The sequence below is a fragment of the Cynocephalus volans genome, chromosome 1 (assembly GCF_027409185.1).
Source record: "Cynocephalus volans isolate mCynVol1 chromosome 1, mCynVol1.pri, whole genome shotgun sequence".
NCBI classification, from domain to species: domain Eukaryota; kingdom Metazoa; phylum Chordata; class Mammalia; order Dermoptera; family Cynocephalidae; genus Cynocephalus; species Cynocephalus volans.
Genome location: NC_084460.1, coordinates 76,367,057 through 76,385,872, shown reverse-complemented (window position 1 = coordinate 76,385,872; position 18,816 = coordinate 76,367,057). Strand labels below are relative to the sequence as shown.

Sequence of the window (18,816 nt, the reverse complement as noted above, 5' to 3'; positions counted from 1 at the left end):
TAAATACAATAAGACCTCCCTATGACTCTATCTCAGGATCCATTCCAGGATACAGCCTTATAAAGTAAGACTGCTTCATACAGAGTCTTTGTGGTATATCAGTCACTAGTCTCCTTTGGGTTGATTGGCCCCAGAAATATTCAAAGCACACAAAATGACATTTTATAGTGAATAGTGTTATAGTGAAGATTCATCAAATAATAATAATGTAATAATAAGGGTACTAAATGCCAACAATGTGTCAGACACTGTACTAAAAGCTTCTCCATATACGTTTTTTTTTAAAGATTTATTTTATTATTATTGTTTTTAATTGACACATATAATGATACATATTGATGGGGTACAGTATGATACTTCAATACATGTCCATATATAGTGTTTAATCCTCACAGTAGGACTGGAAGTTCTCATTGTCTCCATCTGAAAAGACTGAGGTTCAGGGAGGTAGAGTCTTCACACTGGTGAGTGGAGTAGTGAGGCTGTGACTCTAACTCAGTCCTGTTGCCAAAGCCCAAGATTTTTCCACTTTTTTTTTTTTCTTTATCCAATTAGTCCTTTGGGGGTAATGCAAATATTATTAGAACACCATAGAACATTTGAAACCAATTTATATTTTGTTCACTTGGTAACAAAAGACAAGACAATCAGGTAGCAATTACATTATGGAAACAGGGTATTTTCCCTTTAAAACTTATATGGTAAATACCTGTTGCCAAATATTTCTGGATTCTATGGGGCTCTTTTTCACCTTGGCAAATGCTATGCAGAGATTCATGAAAACCACAACAGAGACTAGCTATGTCTGTCTGGTGGGCAAGAAGTTAAAATGCCCTTTAATTTTATCAAGTACTAACTCTCTGCATTCTTTGAGTTTTTAAATTTATAGTGCCGTCCCCACACCTTGTCTTTAGAGTATATTCTTCACTCCCAAATTTCTTTGTTAACCTCACTCTTCTTTATTGCCCCAGGGGCTCTCTTTCTGCTCTTCATTTGCAAACACCTCTCCATGCCTGTCTGGCTGCCCTGACTCCTGTTTACTCAAGATCATTTAAGAGCAAACAACTTGAGAAAAATACCACTTTCAGAAATGGTTGCACACAATACTTCTCTGTCCTAGCCCAAATTCTTGATTTTTCTCCAATCCTCTTCTAGGTGGCTTTGCAGATACTTCATTTCAATTCAGAGTCCCTGTCATGAACTTGTGCAGAATAGGTAGTGCAAACATAAATCTATTATAAGTACTAGTAATAGATTTACTACTTATTGTAATCTTCTATAAAGATTTTAAAGAAAGGAAAGTAAAACCAATGTCCAAAATGTAGTTTTTTAAAAAAAAACATAGTTCAATTTGGAAAGAACTGACATCTTTACTATGTTAATCTTCCAATCCATGAACAGAATACATCCCTCCATTTTTTAAGATCTTTAATTTTTTATCTGCATTTTGCATTTTCAGCACATGAGTCCAGTGCCCATTTTATTATATTTATACCTAAGTATTTTTTTAGCAATTATAAACAGTATTGTGTTTTTGTTTTGACTTCCATGTATTCATTGGCGTATATAAAAATATAATTGACTTTTACATGTTTGATCTTGTATCCTATGACTTGCTCAACTCACTAGTTCTAGGAGTTGTTTTGTACATTTCAAAATACGGATCTGATGAATTTAAATTTAAATTGTATATGCTTTCTCTTTCATTTTCATTATTACCAATATGGATTTAAATCCAGAGGGTGCACTAGTTAGAAACATTGTCCCAGATGTTACCAAGCACGTAATTTTCCTTTAAAAAATGTTATTAGCATCCTAAGTTCTCATCAGTGCACATAATAAGAACTTGCTGTATGCTATAATGTATTCCCAAAACCTTAAGCATAACCACTGAAATATACATAGACCTAAAGCCAACTGTACCTTACCTTGTAAGTTGTTTTTGTTCTTCCATGTGCATTAGCTATATGTACAAAGAGAAAACATAAAAATACACTTTTATATCTAATAAAAGACTAGTGGTCTCCATATCAAATGAGTGTATTGACAGTAAGCTGTGTTTTGCTCATTAGAATGACAAATACTCTGCAATACATGGTCTTTGGTTTAATCAGAGGGTGGGAAAGACAAAACCATAGAAGAAAACTTAGTTATCTCATAACTAGATTTTCTTTAGCATGCCTCCAGTTAAGTGCTTTCTAAACAAGAGAAAAATGCCCCAAATACTTTTGTTCCAGTATATGAATTGGGTGAGGATGGGGTGGATAATGGAAGGGAGGATATTCAGAACTGCCAGTAGATCCTGAGACCTAAAAACCCAGACCGGACAAGGATCAGTTTAGCTAAACCAGAATTGGTACCCTTGGTATCCCACTATATCTGAGTGTGGTAACCCCAAAGTGGACCAAAACTTTATTTATGGTGAGGAAAAATTAATCATGTTTCTATTTAACATGCTATGCATAAGGCAAATTATTTGTTTTAGGGCATTTATTTAAACTGATGTTTTCCACAAGCACCTTTACTTTTGTACTTAGATGGAATTTTAATATGTCTTTCTTTTTCACGTTTTTTCCCCCTAAAACTAGCTTAAGACAATTAACTCATAACTGTGGACTTTCAATGTCTGTTAATGAGGAATTAGATAAATAAGAGCAACCCACTCACTGAGAAAAACTAGTAAAAAAAAAAAGTGAGTTAATTATATATAAATAGGTATGTTTGAAAACATGAAAGAGCTTATAAAGCCAAGAATGGGAAGAAGATGAAAACCCAGAAAGGCGAGGCTTTTGCCTTGGGATTTTTGTTTACTTAGAAGATGCAGGTGATAGGCTTAGGGGTTGGGCATTACTTAGGTTAGCTTTGAGGAACCAGAAGGATAAAAGTTGGAATAAATGGCTTGCCAAGACAGGGCCTTGGTGAATCTCCATGTATTGGTTTGGGACCCAAAGTATGATATCCTGGAACTTCGGGTGAACCTGAAATACATTATCCCTCACTGGCCTCTCACAAATCACGTGCAAATAGTCCAGTATTGCTAGGGACTCCAGGTGCTTGGCAAAAGTAAGTCAGAAGGCTCTCTGAAAAAAATATAATAGCACCTTGGCCTCAAATATATTCAATAAACAATTTTTCAAATACAATGTCTGGCACACAAGATAGCTGGGCACACAAAAAGATAGGACAACATGAACAATAATTAATAAAAATAATAATGATAGAGTTTATGGAAGCTCCAGATATTAAAGTTATCAGATACATACATTAAAGTAACTATGCTGCCTATGTTCAAGAAGATAAAAGGCAAAATTGCAGATCTGGTTAGAGAACTGAAAACTTAAAAAATGTAGAGCCAATTAAAAAAACAAAAAGAAATTCTAGAACTGAAAAATACAAGAATGAAATTAAGAATGCAATGGATGGGTTTAATAGCCAATTACTCACAGCAGAAGAAAAAACAGTAAGCTGGAAACAGGCCAGAAGAAAACATGCAGAGTGAAGTATAGGGATAGAGGATGAAGTAAAGAGAAATGAACATACAAGACATAAAGGACACAGTGAGAAAATCTAATTCACATAAATTTGAGTTAGAGAAGATGAGAAAATAGGGTGAAAGCAATATTTGAAAAGATAACAGATGTAAATTATCCAAAACCAATGAAAGCTATTAATGTACAGAATCAAGAATCTAAATGATTTCCAAGCAGGGTAAATACACAGAAACACAGACATCTAGCAAAAAAATCAAAAGCATAGAGAAAAACTTAGGTAGATTACTGAGAATACTCAGTCTATCTGAATGAAATCAAGAAAAGAGACTAAATGAGAAAAAAGGGGACGATTAGTAACAGAGATAAAACCCAACTATATCTGTCAATTATAATAAATATAGACTGAATAAATCTTCAAGTGAAAAAGCAAATATTGTTGAACTACTTTAAAAAACAACCAGACTTACAGTTTCCAGATTGGTATGTAAATAGCCTGGAAATAGTCACTCTTCCTAACAACAACTAAAAAGCTGATCTAACAGAAAAGTCAACAACTCTTTTTACATCTGTCAGAGAAGTGGAGTCAGAGGGCAAACAACTGCCCTTAAAATCAGATAGATGGATAGGCAAGGACAGAAAATCCTAACCTACTGCAGCAAAAACCCACAAGCAGAAACCTCCGTGGGAATGAGCCTGATATGAATTGAATTGTTCCCCTAGTTTTATGTATTAGAAGCTTGACCCCCACTATAACTGTTGAGGGTGGGAAATCCTATTATGGTAATTGAAAGGTAGGGCCTTGAAGAGGTGACTAGATTCTTAGGACTATTCCCTAATGAATGAATTAGTAATGGTGGTCATGTGCATGGTTCTGAGGGATTTAAAGGGGGAGTACATGAGAGTCTCTCTTCCTACTCCACCATTTTCTATCATGTGAGACCCCTGCATTGCTGTAAAGCCACCAGAAAAGAAGACCCTCATCAGATATACTCCCTGGACTTTGGACTTCCCAGCCTCCAAAACTGTAAGCAATAAACTTCATTTTCTAACAAATACCCAGTTCCAGGTATTTTGTTATAAGCAACAGAAACGGACTAATACACAACCCCAGATTTCTTTTACCCATACCCAGTACATTACAATATCTGGCTATCGAGGAAAGAAAGAAAAAAAAAAAACTACAAAAACTACAAGGCATACTATAAGGCAAAAAAAAAAAAAAAACAGTTTGAAGAGACAGAACAAACATCAGAAGCAGACTCAGATGTGGCAGAGATGTTGGAATTATCAGACTGAAAGTTTAAAACAACTACGATTAATATGCCGAGGGCTCTGATGGGAAAAGTAGACAATACGCAAGAATAGATGGATAATATAAGCTGGGAGATGGAAGCTCTAAGAAATAACCAGAAAGAAATGCTAGAGATCAAAAGCCTAACAGAAATGAAGAATGCCTTTGATGGGCTTATAGTAAACTAAAACAGATGAGGAAAGAATCTCTGAGTCTGAGGATATCTCAACAGAAACTTTCAAATCTGAAAAGCAAATATTAAAAAAAGACTGACTGAATTCCCAGAATATCCAGTAACCGCAAAATAACAAGAATAGGTGAAACATATGACTAACAGGAATACCAGAAGGAGAATGAAAAGAAAAAGGATCAGAAGTATTTGAAATGATTATGACTAAGAATATCCCCAAGTTAATGTCAGACACCAAACCACAAATCTAGGAAACTCAGAGAATACCAAGCAGGATAAATGCAAAACAAAACAAACTAACAAAAAACCTAACCTACACCTAAGCATAGCATATTCAAATTGCAGAAAATCTATGAAAAAGAAAAAATCTTGAAAAAAAGCAAGAGGAAAAAACCATCTGTAAGGGAGAAAATATAAGAATAAAATCCAACTTCTACTCTGAAATCATGCAAGTGAGAAGAGAGCGGAGTGACAATATTTAAAGGATTGAGAGGGAAAAAACACCAACCTGGACTTCTGTATCCTGTGAAGTTATCCTTCAAAAGTGAAGGAGAAATAAAGACTTTCTCAAACTGAAAATTGGGGAATTTTTGCCAGTAGACCTGCCATGTAAGAAATGTTAAAGGAAGTTCTTCAGAGAGAAGGAAAATGATATAGGTCAGTAACTAGGATCTACATAAAGGAAGAGCATCAGAAAAGGAATAAGCAGAGGTAAAATAAAAACTTTTATTTTTCTTATTCTTCATTGATCCAGTAGCAGTTGGTTCAAAATAATAATAGCAACAATACATTTGATTATGCATGCGAAGTTACATATATGTGTATTAGTCCATTTATGTTGCTTATAACAAAACTACAAAGAACTGGGTATTTAATAAAGAAAATGAAATTTATTGCTTATAGTTTTGGAGGCTAGGAAGTCCGAAGTCCAGAGAACACGTCTGGTGAGGGTCTTGGTGGTGGCAACTGACTCAGGGTATCACATGGCGAATATGGCAGAGTAGGGAGAAAGAGAGTTCCTCATGCACTCTTCTTTTAAAGCCCTCAGAACCATACCCCTAACCACCGTTATTAATCCATTCACTACAGCATGGTCCTACAATCTAATCACTTCTTCAATGCCCCATCTTTTAATAACCATAATAAGATTTCCCACCCTCAACAGTTACAGTGGAAATTAAGCTTCTAATATATGAACTTTGGGGGACACAATTCAATCAATTTATAGCATTCTGCCCTGGCTCCCAAAGTTCATGTCCTTCTCAAAGGTAAATACGTTCATTCCATTTCCAAAATCTTAACATTTCAACTCAGAAGGTCCAAAGTCCCATCTGTGAAATCAAAACAACTTATCTACTGTCAAGGTACAATGGTGGGACAAGCATAGGGTATATATTCCCATTCAAAAAGGGAGAAATAGGCCAAAAGAAAGGGGTAGCAGGTCCTAAACCAGTCCAAAACCCAGCAGGGCAGGCACTAAATCTTACGGCTGGTGAATCATGTACCTTGACTCCATTTTCAACGTCCTCCACATGCTGGTGTGGGGGTTGGGTCTCCAAGTCCTCGGGGAGCTCCACTGCTATGGCTTTCCTGGTCTCAGGCCAAACTTCAGCTCTCCCAGGCTGGCATTCCACTCTGGTAGCTCCACAAGTCTGGGGTGTCCATGGTGGTCCCACTCCCACGGTTCCAGTAGGCATGGCACTATGGCACTATTGGGGTTTGTCTGCTTCAACTGCGACCCCACATTTCCACTTAGCATTGCTCTAGTGAAGGCTCTATGCAGTGACTCTGCCCCTGTGACAGATCTCTTCCTGGGCCCCCAGGCTTTTCTGTACATCCTTTGAAATTGTGGTGGAGGCTCTCAAGCCTTCAGAGCGCTGGCATTCTGTAAGCCTACAGACCAAATGCCACATGAATGCTGCAAAGGCTTCCAGCTTGTATTTTCCAAAGCTGTGGGTCCAGTCAAATCAGGGGCCAATTTAGCCCTGACTACAGCAGCCAAAGCAGCTGAGGTACTGATGTGGGGAGAAGCATCCCAAGGTGGCCCTGGGCAGCAAGCCCATGGAGGGCACCTCAGGCCTGTTCTCTGAGACCATTCTGTCTCCCTAGGCCTCTGGGCCTGTAATGGAAGGGTTGGCCCCAGAGCCTTCTGCAGTGCCTTCAGGGCTTTTTCCCCCTTCTAATTTACATCTGAGATCTCCTCAGTATTTCCTTTACTGTCCATATTTCTATCAGCATTCTGCTCAACACAATTTAACCAGTATTTAAGAAGTTCCAAATCTTCCCTGGTTCTCTTGTCTTCTAAACTTCTACCAGCATCTAGGCTTTTTCTAGATTGTTCCTCCAAATTCCTCCAGCCTCTCCACAACAGCCAGTTCCAAAGCTGTTTCTACATTTTCAAGTATTTATTATAAGCAACACCCCACTTCTCTGGTACCAGTTTTCTGTATTAGTCTGTTTCTGTTGCGTTTAACAAAAATACACAGAACTGGGTATTTCAAAAAGATAATGAAATTTGTTGCTTATAGTTTTAGAGGCTGGGAAGTCCAAAGTCCAGGGAACACATTTGGTGAGGGTCTTGGTGGTGGTGACAGGGACTCAGGGTATCACATGGTGAGTATGGCAGAGCAGAGAGAAAGAGAGTTCCTCATGCACTCCCCTTTTAAAGCCCTCAGAACCACACCTCTGACCACCATTATTAATCCATTCACTACAGCATGGTCCTACAATCCAATCACCTCTTCAAGGTCCCACCTTTCAATTACTGTAATAGGATTTTCCAAGCTCAAAAGTTACAGTGGAAATTAAGATTCTAATATATGGACTTTGGGGACACAATTCAGTCAATCCACAGCAGTACAATTATGTATAAGTGAAATGAATGACAGCAATTATACAAGGGACGGGAGGAAGGAATTATAAATATTTTGTTGTTATAAGGTACAGCCATTCATTGCTTAATGATGAGGATACATTTTCAGAAATGAATCATTAGGCAATTTTATCATTGTGCAAACATCATAGAGTGTAATTATACGAATCTAGATGGTATAGCTTACTACACACCTAGGGTGTATGGTATAGCCATTATAGTCTTATGGAACCACCATCATTGTATATGCAGTTTGTCATCAACTAAAATATCACTATGCAGTGCATGACTGTACTTGTATTAACTGTGAATTGGGACGGTGTTATTTGATGGTGTTATTTGAAAGTGGATTTGGATTAGTAATAAATGCATATTGCAAACTCCAGGAAAACCACTGAAAGGGGGGTGGGGAAAGAGGTACAACTGGTGAGCTCAAAAAGGAGAGAAAAGGAAATCACAAACAGGAACAAAGAACAAGGGCAACAAATAGAAGGCAGGAACAAAATGGTAGATAGTAATCCAAGCATATTAGTAATCTCTGAATTCACTCTTGTTTTTGTTTCTGGTAGCTGGCCAGTACAGGGATCTGAACCCTTGACCTTGGTGTTATAACACCACGTTCTAACAAACTGAGCTACCCAGCCAGCCGCTTGTCAGTAATCACTTTGAATGTCAATGGTCTAAGTGCACCAATAAAAAGACAGATTGTCAAAGTTAAAAGTTTGACGATCTCTGTCACTCACTCAAGGTACCTCTCACTCCTATTTACCAAATCCCGTGCGAAAGACTATGCTGTTTTCTCATCTTTCTATCAGTAGCATCGGCCACACTTACATTACCTCCTTGTGGAACTTCTCTCCCTCTGGGGTCCTTTTCTTTTCTTAACCATAAGGTGTACCATCTTCATCCTTCTCTCTTTTTTCTTCCTGGGGCATCTCAACCCTGTCATACCTTGAGCTACCCTCTCTGGGGTTAAACCCTACAGTTCTGTTTGGTTCTAACCCTAACTTCTATGCTATGGTCAGGTTACCTACTACCAGTTTCCTCCGAATCCCACCAACACTCTGTCTAAAGTAGAATTGATCATCTTACACATACACTTGCCTCTCCCCCTGCCTTCTCCATTTCATCAGCTCAACCACCTGGGCTGGAAACCACAATATATTCTCTGGTTCTACCATTTCCCTTTCACTTCATATCCAATCAGTCAGTTCAGAATATTCTTTTATTTTGAATATTTTTATTTGGAGTCTTTTGTTTTGGGTTTTTTGTTGGTTGGTTGGTGGCTGGCCAGTATAGGGATCAAACCCCGCACCTTGGTGTTATCAGGCCCTCTCTAACCAACTGAGCTAACTGGCCAGCCTATTCTGAGTCTTTTTAAAAACCTTCTGAAATGACCTCTCCAGTCCCATTTATTCTCCTGCATCATTGTTGCATTCTCCCACCTGGTCTCTTTTTTCCTAATTATTTTTGCTGCTGCTAAATTTTATCCTTCCAAAGCACATGACTGGTTTTATTTCCCACTATTACCTGTTTCAGAAAACAGTGCCTAAAGTAGGGTTTTTCACAGTGGGTCCACACTCATTAGTGTGGATCATGAAATTAATTTAGGGAGTTAAATCAGCCTTTAAAAAGTGAAATAGAATTAAAAGTACCACAGTGCATGACACATGGAATGAAAAGTACTCTTTTAGGAAACTTTAGTTTTTAGCATATAATCATATATACATATACATTATATAAGTGTGTGTATGTATGTGTGTGTGTATCTTCACCTAGTGGGCTGCAGTATAGAATTATTTCTTACTTTGGGTTGTAGGAAAAAAAAATGGTTGAGAGCCACTGTTGTAGAGAATTTCAGAATGCTCAGGCAGGCAGTCAAAGATCTCTAGACTTTGGCTGCTGTGTACTTTGCCAAATACAATTCCATGGCTTTCCTACAGCATTAGTATCCCTCTTCTTTACCCAAAAGAGTACTATCTTCAAGGAACCGTTTTTTCCCCTCCCCTTTTAAAACAGGACCACCAGGAAGCAGTATAGTATAGTAAAGAGCCAGACAGTCTGAGGTTGAAATCCCATCTCTGCCCTTAAGTACCTGGGTGACTTTGAACAAATTACTTAATCTATCAGTGCCTGTTTCCTCACTTATGAAACGGGGATAATAGTACCTACCTCATAGGACCATTGAGAGGATTAAATGAGTTAATATCTGTAAAGATTGCCAGGAACATAAGAAGTGCTATTATCTAAGAGGCTGTAGTAGATTGAATTATGTCCCCCCAAAACTCCCTGAAGCTTGAATTGTGTCCCCCAAGTTTTATGTATTAGAAACTTGGCCCCCAATGTGACTGTTAAGAGGGTGGGAAATTCTATTATGGTAATTGAAAGGTGGAGCCTTGAAGAGGTGATTGGATTGTAGGACCCATGCAGCAGTGAATGGATTAAAAATGGTGGTCAAGGGCGTGGTTCTGAGGGCTTTAAAAGAAGAGGAGAGTCTGTCTCTCTTTCTCTCTCTCTTGCTCTCTTTGCTTCCATCATCTTGCAATGTGAGACTCCTGGGTAACTGTTGCCACCACCAGATGGACCTTGGACATCCCAGCCTCAGAAACTGTAAGCAATAAATTTCATTTTTTTATAAATCACCCAGTTCCAAGTATTTTATTATAAGCAGTGAAAACGGACTAATACAGAGGCCTTGTTCTAAAGTCAAAAGAACACTGACAACCTGGATTTGAGTTCCCTGGCTCCATGATTGAGCCAATCTTAACCACTCTTTCCTCATTTGTAAAAATGAGGATGGTTATAAAGTATGAACTCTCCTCTGTGTCCCCAGCACCTTGCACAGTGTGATACAGAGTGTGCAATAAACATTTATTGGATTTACACAAATAAAGAAATAAAGACAGAGATTGTCAAAAAACGAGATGTGACTATATGTTGTTTACAAGAAACACATTTTAAATACAAAAACACAGATAGATTAGAAGTAAATGGATGGAGAAAGATATACCATGCTAACACTAATCAAAACAAAGTGGAAGTGGCTATATTAATTTCAGAAAGAGCAAACTTCAGAGCAAGAAATATCAGGAATAAAAAGGGGCATTACATATGATAACAGGGTTAATTTTTCAAGAAAACAAAGCAGTCCTTAATGTGTATGTGCCTAACAACAGAATGTAAAATATGCGGTGCTAAAACTGATAGAACTGCAAGGAGAAATAGATAAATACACAATTTCAGTTGGAGACTTTAACACCACTCTATCAGAAATGGACAAATCCAACAGGCAGAAAATCAGTAAGTAAATAATTGAACTCAACACCATAAATCAACTGGATTAGACATCTATAGATTACTGAATTAAACAACAGAAGATTACACACATTTCTCAAGCTCACATAAATATCCACCAAGATAAACCACATTCTGGGCCATAAAATACACCTCAATAAATTCAAAAGAATAGATATCACACAATATCTGTTCTCACACTGCAATGTAATTAAATGAGAACTCAATAACAGAAAGATACTAGATCCCCCAAATACTTGGCAATTAAACAACACACTTCCAAATAACACATGGGTCAAAGAAGAAATCTCAAGAGAAATTTAAGAAATATTTTGAACTAAATAAAAATGAAAACACAACTTGAAACTTGCGGGACTTAGTGAAAGCAGTGCTTAGAGGGAAAATTACAGCAGCAGATGCATGTATTAGAGAGAAAAAATCTAAAATTAATAATCTAAACTTCAACCTTAGGGAACTACAAAAAGAAGAGCAAATTAAATTCAAAGTAAGCAGAAGAAAAGAAATTAGAGCAGAAATAATTTAAATTAAAAAAGAAATCAAAATCAATGAAACTAAAAACTCATTCTATGAGAAGATAATATAATCAATCCGCCTCTAGCTAGACTAATAAAAAAATAGAGAAGACATTAATTACTCATGTCAGAAATGAAATAGGGGACAACACTATAGATCCCATGTACATTAAAAAGATAACAAAGGAATGCTATTAACACCTCTATGCCCCAAATTTGATAACCTACACAAAATGGACCAATTCCATGAAACTGGAAGACACAATCTGCCAAAACTCACATAAGAAGAAACAATCTGAATAGGCCTATATCCATTAAGGAACTTGAATCAATAATTAATATCTTCCCCAAACAGAAAGCACCAGGCCCAGATAAGTTTACTGGTGAATTCTACCAAACATTTAAGGAAGAAATTATATCAATTCTCTACTATCTCTTCTAGAAGACAGAAGTAGAGAGAATACTCCTAACTCATTCTATGAGGCCACCTTTACTTTAATACCAAAACCAAACAAGGACATTACAAGAAAAGAAAAGTACAGGCCAATATCTCTCACAAATCCTCAACAAAATATTAGCAATTTGAATTCAACAATATATAAAAATATTACATATCATGACTAAGTAGGATTTATTCCAGGAATGCAAATCTGGTTCACCATTTGAAAATCAATTAGTGTAATCTATCACATGAACAGGCTAAAGAAGAAAAACCAAATGATCATATCAACAGATGCAATAACAGCATTACTGAGAGAAATTAAAGACCTATGTAAATAGAAAGGCATGCCACATTCATTGATTGCATACTTAATATTATGATGTCCATTCTCCTGTAGCCTATGTAATTAATGCAAATCTGTGTTTTTAAATTTTACATGCAAGTACAAAAGTTTAAGAAGGCCAAGACACTCTTGAAGAACAAGATGAGAGGACTTGCTCTCCAGGATATTAAAACGTATTAGGACAGTTTGATATCAGGGCAAGGTAGAACAATAGAACAGAATACATCACTCCATAACAGACACACACAGACGCCTGATTTATGACAAGGGGGATACTGCAGAACAGTGGGAAGAGGATCGTCTTTCCAATAAACAGACCTGGGACAACTGGAAATCCATATGTTAAAAAAAAAAAAAAAAAAAAAAATAGTACTTGGCCGCTTCCTTCTGTCCAATAAAACGTCAGTTCCAGGAGATTCAGGACTAAATTCGAAAGGGAAAACAATAGAGCTAAGTAGGAAAAAACTAGTACAAATAATGAATTAATCTACCTCCCTAAGTTCCTCTGGATGTTGAGCCTCCAGACCTTGATTTTACAACAAAGGAGCCTGTGCGTGGTCTGCCTCCTAGGAGGAAACATTTTACGTGTAGTCACCGATAAGCAAGATCTTAGGACGACACAGCCCTCTTTCCGTTCCCGGTGCGGGGCCACCAAGGGCGCAGCCCGGCTGCTACGCGGCGCTGAACTGTCACGTCCGTGGCTCTGACTTTGTCGTCTGTTTCCTTGCGCAGGACAGGTGCGAACGCCGTCGCCTCGCGGCCCTTGGGGAAGGAGGCGGCCGCTCGGTGCGCTCGCTCTTGTTCCTACCGCGAGGTGGCGCTCGTGCCCTCCTTCCCTCCGGGCCTCGCCGGCGGCCGAGGACGTCACCGTCCGCCAACCAGGGATTACACCGAGATGTTACCCTGGGCGAGGGTGGCGTGCAGCCTTCCCTGAGGACAGCGGAGGGCTCAGGGGGTCCCCTGTCAGCTTTGTACTTCCGCCTCGAGGCCAGCGTGAGGTCATTTCAAACCTGCGGTTCAAGGCCTTTTCCTTAGGCACCCAAGGAAAACAGAACTGTGACCTCCCTCTGCAGCGACAACCTCGATTTTATCTGAGCAGCAAATATTTCCTCATAGCATACAAAGAAGGGCTCAGTATGAGTTTATGGTCCACCGAAATGAGTAAATGATCTTTTGTGACCATCTGTAAATGTACTGGGTCACTCTGCTCCTGGCAGACTAGACCTCCACCCCAGGGTGGCTGTGAATTCCGGATGGGAACAGTCGCCCCTTCAGTCCTGCCTCTGCAAGAACCATCCGTACCCTGGTAGAGCCTCCACTCACCATCACTTCCTTGCTTTGTTTTCTCATGGATTTATTTGTTCAGTTGCTTATTGTCGGTCACTCCACTAGATTGTCAGTTCCCAGGGACCTCGTCTATTTCGTTCAAGTCATTGTGCTAGGCATATATTGCACGCCCAGTAAGTGTTCGTGGGGTGGATGGTCCTATAATTCCAAGCTTCTCTGGATCAGTTTTGTTTATGGGTTTTCTGCTACCTGACATGCTGTCCCTGTTCCACAGTTTGTCAACTCATTTGTGGAACTCTAGCCCTTCCCTAGGTGCCTCTGAAAAACCTCCCACAGAAGGTGTCTTTGGTGTGAAAATCATCACTAAAATTTTGAGAAGCTGTATAGAAGTGACAAGGTTGTTTAACCCTTGAACATTAGTGTTTCGTGGATGTAACAGTCTCATCTCCACACTTATTGCTGAGACTGTCCCTAATGCCTCCAAGCCATGGATCTCTCTGGACTATCAGGATCTTCCTGTCACTTCTCTCTTTTTATCTCTCTTCCTTCTTTCATCTCTCTTCATACTTTTTCGCAGAGTAACTCAACTCATCTCTTACTAGTTTCTACTCCCAAACTGAATTCAAAGCCCAGCTTTGTCCACCTAAAACCCATCAATGTATTACCCAAACTAAAGAACCATTCCCTTAGCTAACCCAAAGGTCAGAGATGGGACAGTGTTCTCTTATGGTAGCACCCTTCCCCTCTTTTTTACAACTAAGATTTTCTTATTGTTATCTGATTCTGTTATTTTATCCCTCTGTCCCCCCAAAAGTTAGAATACACACTCAGCATCCTTCCTATTCTCCAACATTTTTATCTAGGATAAAAGTGGTTCAAAAGATGGTAGATAGAGGCCTTGAAGAAGATAAACAAATCACCTGAAAGTCTGGAGCCTGAATCCTAGATGTAGAAATGGGGAGGAGGAGGGAAATTTTCCTTTACTTTGCCTTAGTGATTGCCTAAAGAGGTATGTGGGGTGTCTGAATTTATCAGTTCTAGGTTTCTTATTTGTAGGGGGGAAGAGTTAAAAGGAATCATCATTTCAATTCTTGAATTTCCTCTCTTCCCCTTAAGCCTCCTTTGACCTTTTATGTGTATTAAGTGAAGCTAGCTGTTGAAACAGATAAACCCTGGACTTTCAGAAGCATCAAACAATAAGGTTTATTTCCCATTCACTTTACTGAATGGGCTTTCATGTGATCATTCAGAGACCCAGGCCCCTTCCACTTTGTGGCTCCTTCCTCTTCAGTCTTTCAGCAGCTGGCAGATGGGGAAAGAGACTGTGGGGGAAATAATTTGCTTCTTAACCACTTGACCCTTTACAAAACTCTTCTGCTTACAGTTCATTGGTGAGAAGCAATTCACGTGGCCCATCTACATGTAAGGGGTAGGGTGGGGGGTGGGGAGCAGGGTCAGATGTAGCCCTTGGCTGGCCAAGGGGAATCTTTGGTGGCCAACTACCCATGCTTATTATATCTCTGAAGACCAAATTTCCGTCTGGAGATTAGTCTCATATAGTTGACCTTTCTACCTTCTTCTAGCATCATTTGTCATTTCTTTAAGCCTGAGGCTTCTACTCTCAATTCCTTATAAGCCCCAAAATGCTTCCCTTCTCTCAGACTTGTACCCCAGCCTAACACCTTTTCTCTCCCTGAACAACTTAATCTATTTGAGGGGCATCTATACATAAACTGTTTCTTGACTTTTGCCTCTTTCTTGCTGGCCAAGCCTGTGTCTCTGTGTTTCTGTCTTCTCTTCATGAATGTGTTGTCACATTCTCAGGAGTGCTCAGGACTCAAAGAATCCTGATTCTCCCTGCCCAGCAAGGGCTACATTTCTCAGCCCACCCACCCATGCACTTACGTCTAGAAGGGCCAAGTGACTGATTCTCACCAATAGAACGTGAGCACAAGAGTTTTAAAAAGACCCAAGTGGTTAAGAAGTGGGTGTACCTTTTCCATCATCTCTTCCCCCATCCACTAGCTGCTGAGAAGAAGAAGGAGCCAGCAGGTAGGTGGCGGGTACTGGGCTCTGAGTGATCACAGAGGCCATACAACCTGCCTTGGACTACTGCCCCACTTTCGGGGGGTGGCTTCTACAGGAACAGTGTTGGACACATGAGAGCTAGCCTCTGACTCCCCCTCACCTTCTTCTGACTTCTGCCCTTTCATGTGGCCACTGTCCCCTGTTGTTTTTCTTCTTCGTCTTCTTCTTCCTAGATTAATTATTAAAGACTTAAGATATAATTTCAAAACAGCTTCTTTAATAAAAGACTTGAAGTTGGAAAAGACTTCAAAACCCGCAAAAGAAATTTGTCATATGGAATTATAGGCACTGTATTAGGGAGGGAGAAGGAAATATTTTTGGTAAAGGTATTCGCCTATAGCCTCTTAAATCTCCTACAGTTATTAATATGTACCATTCATTAACATTTATCACACACTGTACTAAGTATTACCTATAAGCTTTCATTGAATTTTTTTCTACAAACTTATGAGGTTGATTCAATATTTGTCTTCTCCAACCTTTAGACATCTGAACTAGGGACTATTCCTGGGAAATATGCCAGGCTGTCTCCTTCTTCTTTCCCTATTTGGTTTAAAACATCTGCTTATTTTTCCCAGGCATCATAGTTCTATTCTTTTCCCCCCATCTTACTGAACTGTAAACTGGTGTCTGAGAACATCTCTGTCTACCACCTACCTGCCTACCTATTTAGTCCTCTGTTCATGTTCAAAGAGATTTGAGAAAGTGTGTGTCTCATACATATTCATAAACCCCACAGAACTTAACCAAGCAACTTTTCTGTAGAAGATGCTTAATAACCATATATTTGAATAATGGATGACTTCCAATCTTCTAAGTCTCACATTCTAAGTACTCCTGATATTCCTAAACTTAACTGGGTATCAGAATCAAGCAGGAGAATTTGTTACTATATCAAAATTTCTGAGGATGGGTTTTAGAGATCTCTATTTTTAACAAACTCTCCAAGCAATTCTGAAGCAGCCAGCTTGTTCCCAGCTTGCAGGCTGGCATATGAAAACCCATGGACCACTCTACCTTTCTTCACCCCAGAATCCTGAAATATCTCTGCTTCCCTCTTCTGTCCACGCTGCCCTAACCATTTTCTCTTAGCAACGAACCAGAAACCAGTAACCAAGTTGGTCCATCATGAGATTCTCACCATGAGACAAAGATAGGCTTCCAAAATCTTTACCAAATGGTAAGCTCTATTAGATATTGAAACTTTCCCCTACCTATCAGCCCCTACCTGCGAATAGGTAACCATTTCTACAACCCCAAAAAGAAACAGAGACATATTTCCTAGATACATTTCACCATGTTGCATATTTTACTCAGTCATAAATTCCTGAAAGTCTCCACACTGAGTTTTGCCTTTAAGCTGTCTTTATATTGACTTGGCATTTAGGAATCCCATGTTCTCAGATGACCTGATTCTGCTGTTTTCTCCTGCTGACCCCACCTGCAGCACAGTCTTCTGGGGAGCATTTTGTAAAGAGGCTGTTAAAGTAGAACAAGCGGATTCAAGAGAACTGCCATCTGGTTTCCACGCTGCAGATGCCCACATGAGCCTGGAAAAATCTGGCTGGGGAGGAGGTGGAAGATCCTGTGGGCTGGTTGATAAAGAAGAAATGAGAGGGGACTCTTTTTCCTTTCATGTTCCTACAATTGGACCTGAGCACCATAATTTGAGAGAGAGAGAGAACTCATCACTCTTATTTGGACACTTTGGAACATCTAAAAGTGTAAGAAAACAACCTTATTTTATATTCTGTGTTCTGGAGACACAAGTGTTTGCCACCTCTGTAGCTCTCAAGAGTGGCCCAAGAATGGAGTTCTTATCTAATCACTCCCATTTTCTTCCTCTTGCTTGTGCTTTCTGGCCAAACTCCTGGTGTGACAAAAGGAATTTTCCAGCTATATGTATGCATGTGTATGTCATTTTAATTTTGTATGTATAATATAATATTATTTTCTACATTTGCTAAAGACAAAGCTAGGAACATTTAATTTGATTCTAAAAATTTAGAATTTCAGAACTTAAATCCTAGAGATTATCTAATCTGACCAGTCCTTTTGCAGAGGATAAAGTTGAAATCTAGAGAAGCAAAGTGACCAGCCCAACTGCGTACGGTTAGTTAGGACCGGATCCATGCTGGTCTCACTGATGGTCCCCCCAGGTTTCTCTTCAAGGAAGGATTTGTTGCCTGTGCAGCTGGGAGGGCAGTTAGCAGAGCCCTTTTGCTGTCAGCCTCTTTAGGGTTCCCCTCAGCTGCAGAGAGTAGCCTCACTCAGGTACAGGCCCTTCCTGGGGCAGCCCATATCCAATGACTGTTTGAGATGACTTAATGTGGGACACCTTGATGGGCCATTTTATCTCCAGAGCTCCCTGTGGGACTGGCTGACACTGTCAAGAGGTCAGCGGAGCTACTTCATGGCTTGACTGCTCCCCACGCTTTCCTTCCCCTGCCCCGTATATGTTGATCCCAAGGGCACTGCTGAGTAAATTCTTTCCCACTGACCTTCCTCTCAGAGAGTGATTCCCACATAGCCCAACCCGGAATAAGACCTAAAATAAAAATAATGTCTCCTGATTCCTGCTAAAACGTCCATGCCGGAAGTATAAGTGTGTGCATGTGTATCCACGGCTGTACGCATGTGTAGGTGTATGTATGGATATGTGTCTGTATGCATTCCCTGCCTCTCCATTGCCTAAGAACTTTCCCATTCAGGAGATGAAAGATATCTCATAATTTATTTCATTATGCTATTCCAGGATTTTGCCTCTCTAGCAAGATGGTGGTCACCTGGTCTAAATGAATATTGCATCTTGCTTTGGCATGGCTTAGCTCAGCTTGTACAAGATTAATGCCAAGTTCACATCCTAGTAGTAAGTGAGTGACTCCCTGAGATAGCAGAGATCACAAGAGACCTGTAAGAACCCCTTCAGTCTTCTACCTCATCTATAGGCAGTGACCCCCCAAAAACTGTCTATGGTCGCCCTCA

The 18,816-nt window shown here is 39.4% G+C and overlaps 1 long non-coding RNA gene across 2 annotated transcripts in view; it reads right to left on the bottom strand.

Moving 5' to 3' along the window:
- Positions 1 to 18,816, bottom strand: part of LOC134375002 (uncharacterized) — a 131,274-nt gene that overhangs the window by 10,518 nt on the left and 101,940 nt on the right. Inside the window, exons 5-6 of one of the 2 annotated variants that reach the window (XR_010023381.1) lie at positions 1,929 to 1,963; positions 347 to 557 (exon numbers count right to left, since the gene is read on the bottom strand). The exons of the other annotated variant lie outside the window; for it this stretch is intronic. This is a non-coding gene — a long non-coding RNA (uncharacterized LOC134375002). Of the gene's footprint in view, positions 1 to 346; positions 558 to 1,928; positions 1,964 to 18,816 lie in introns of those variants that run through there. 2 annotated transcript variants of the gene reach the window in all.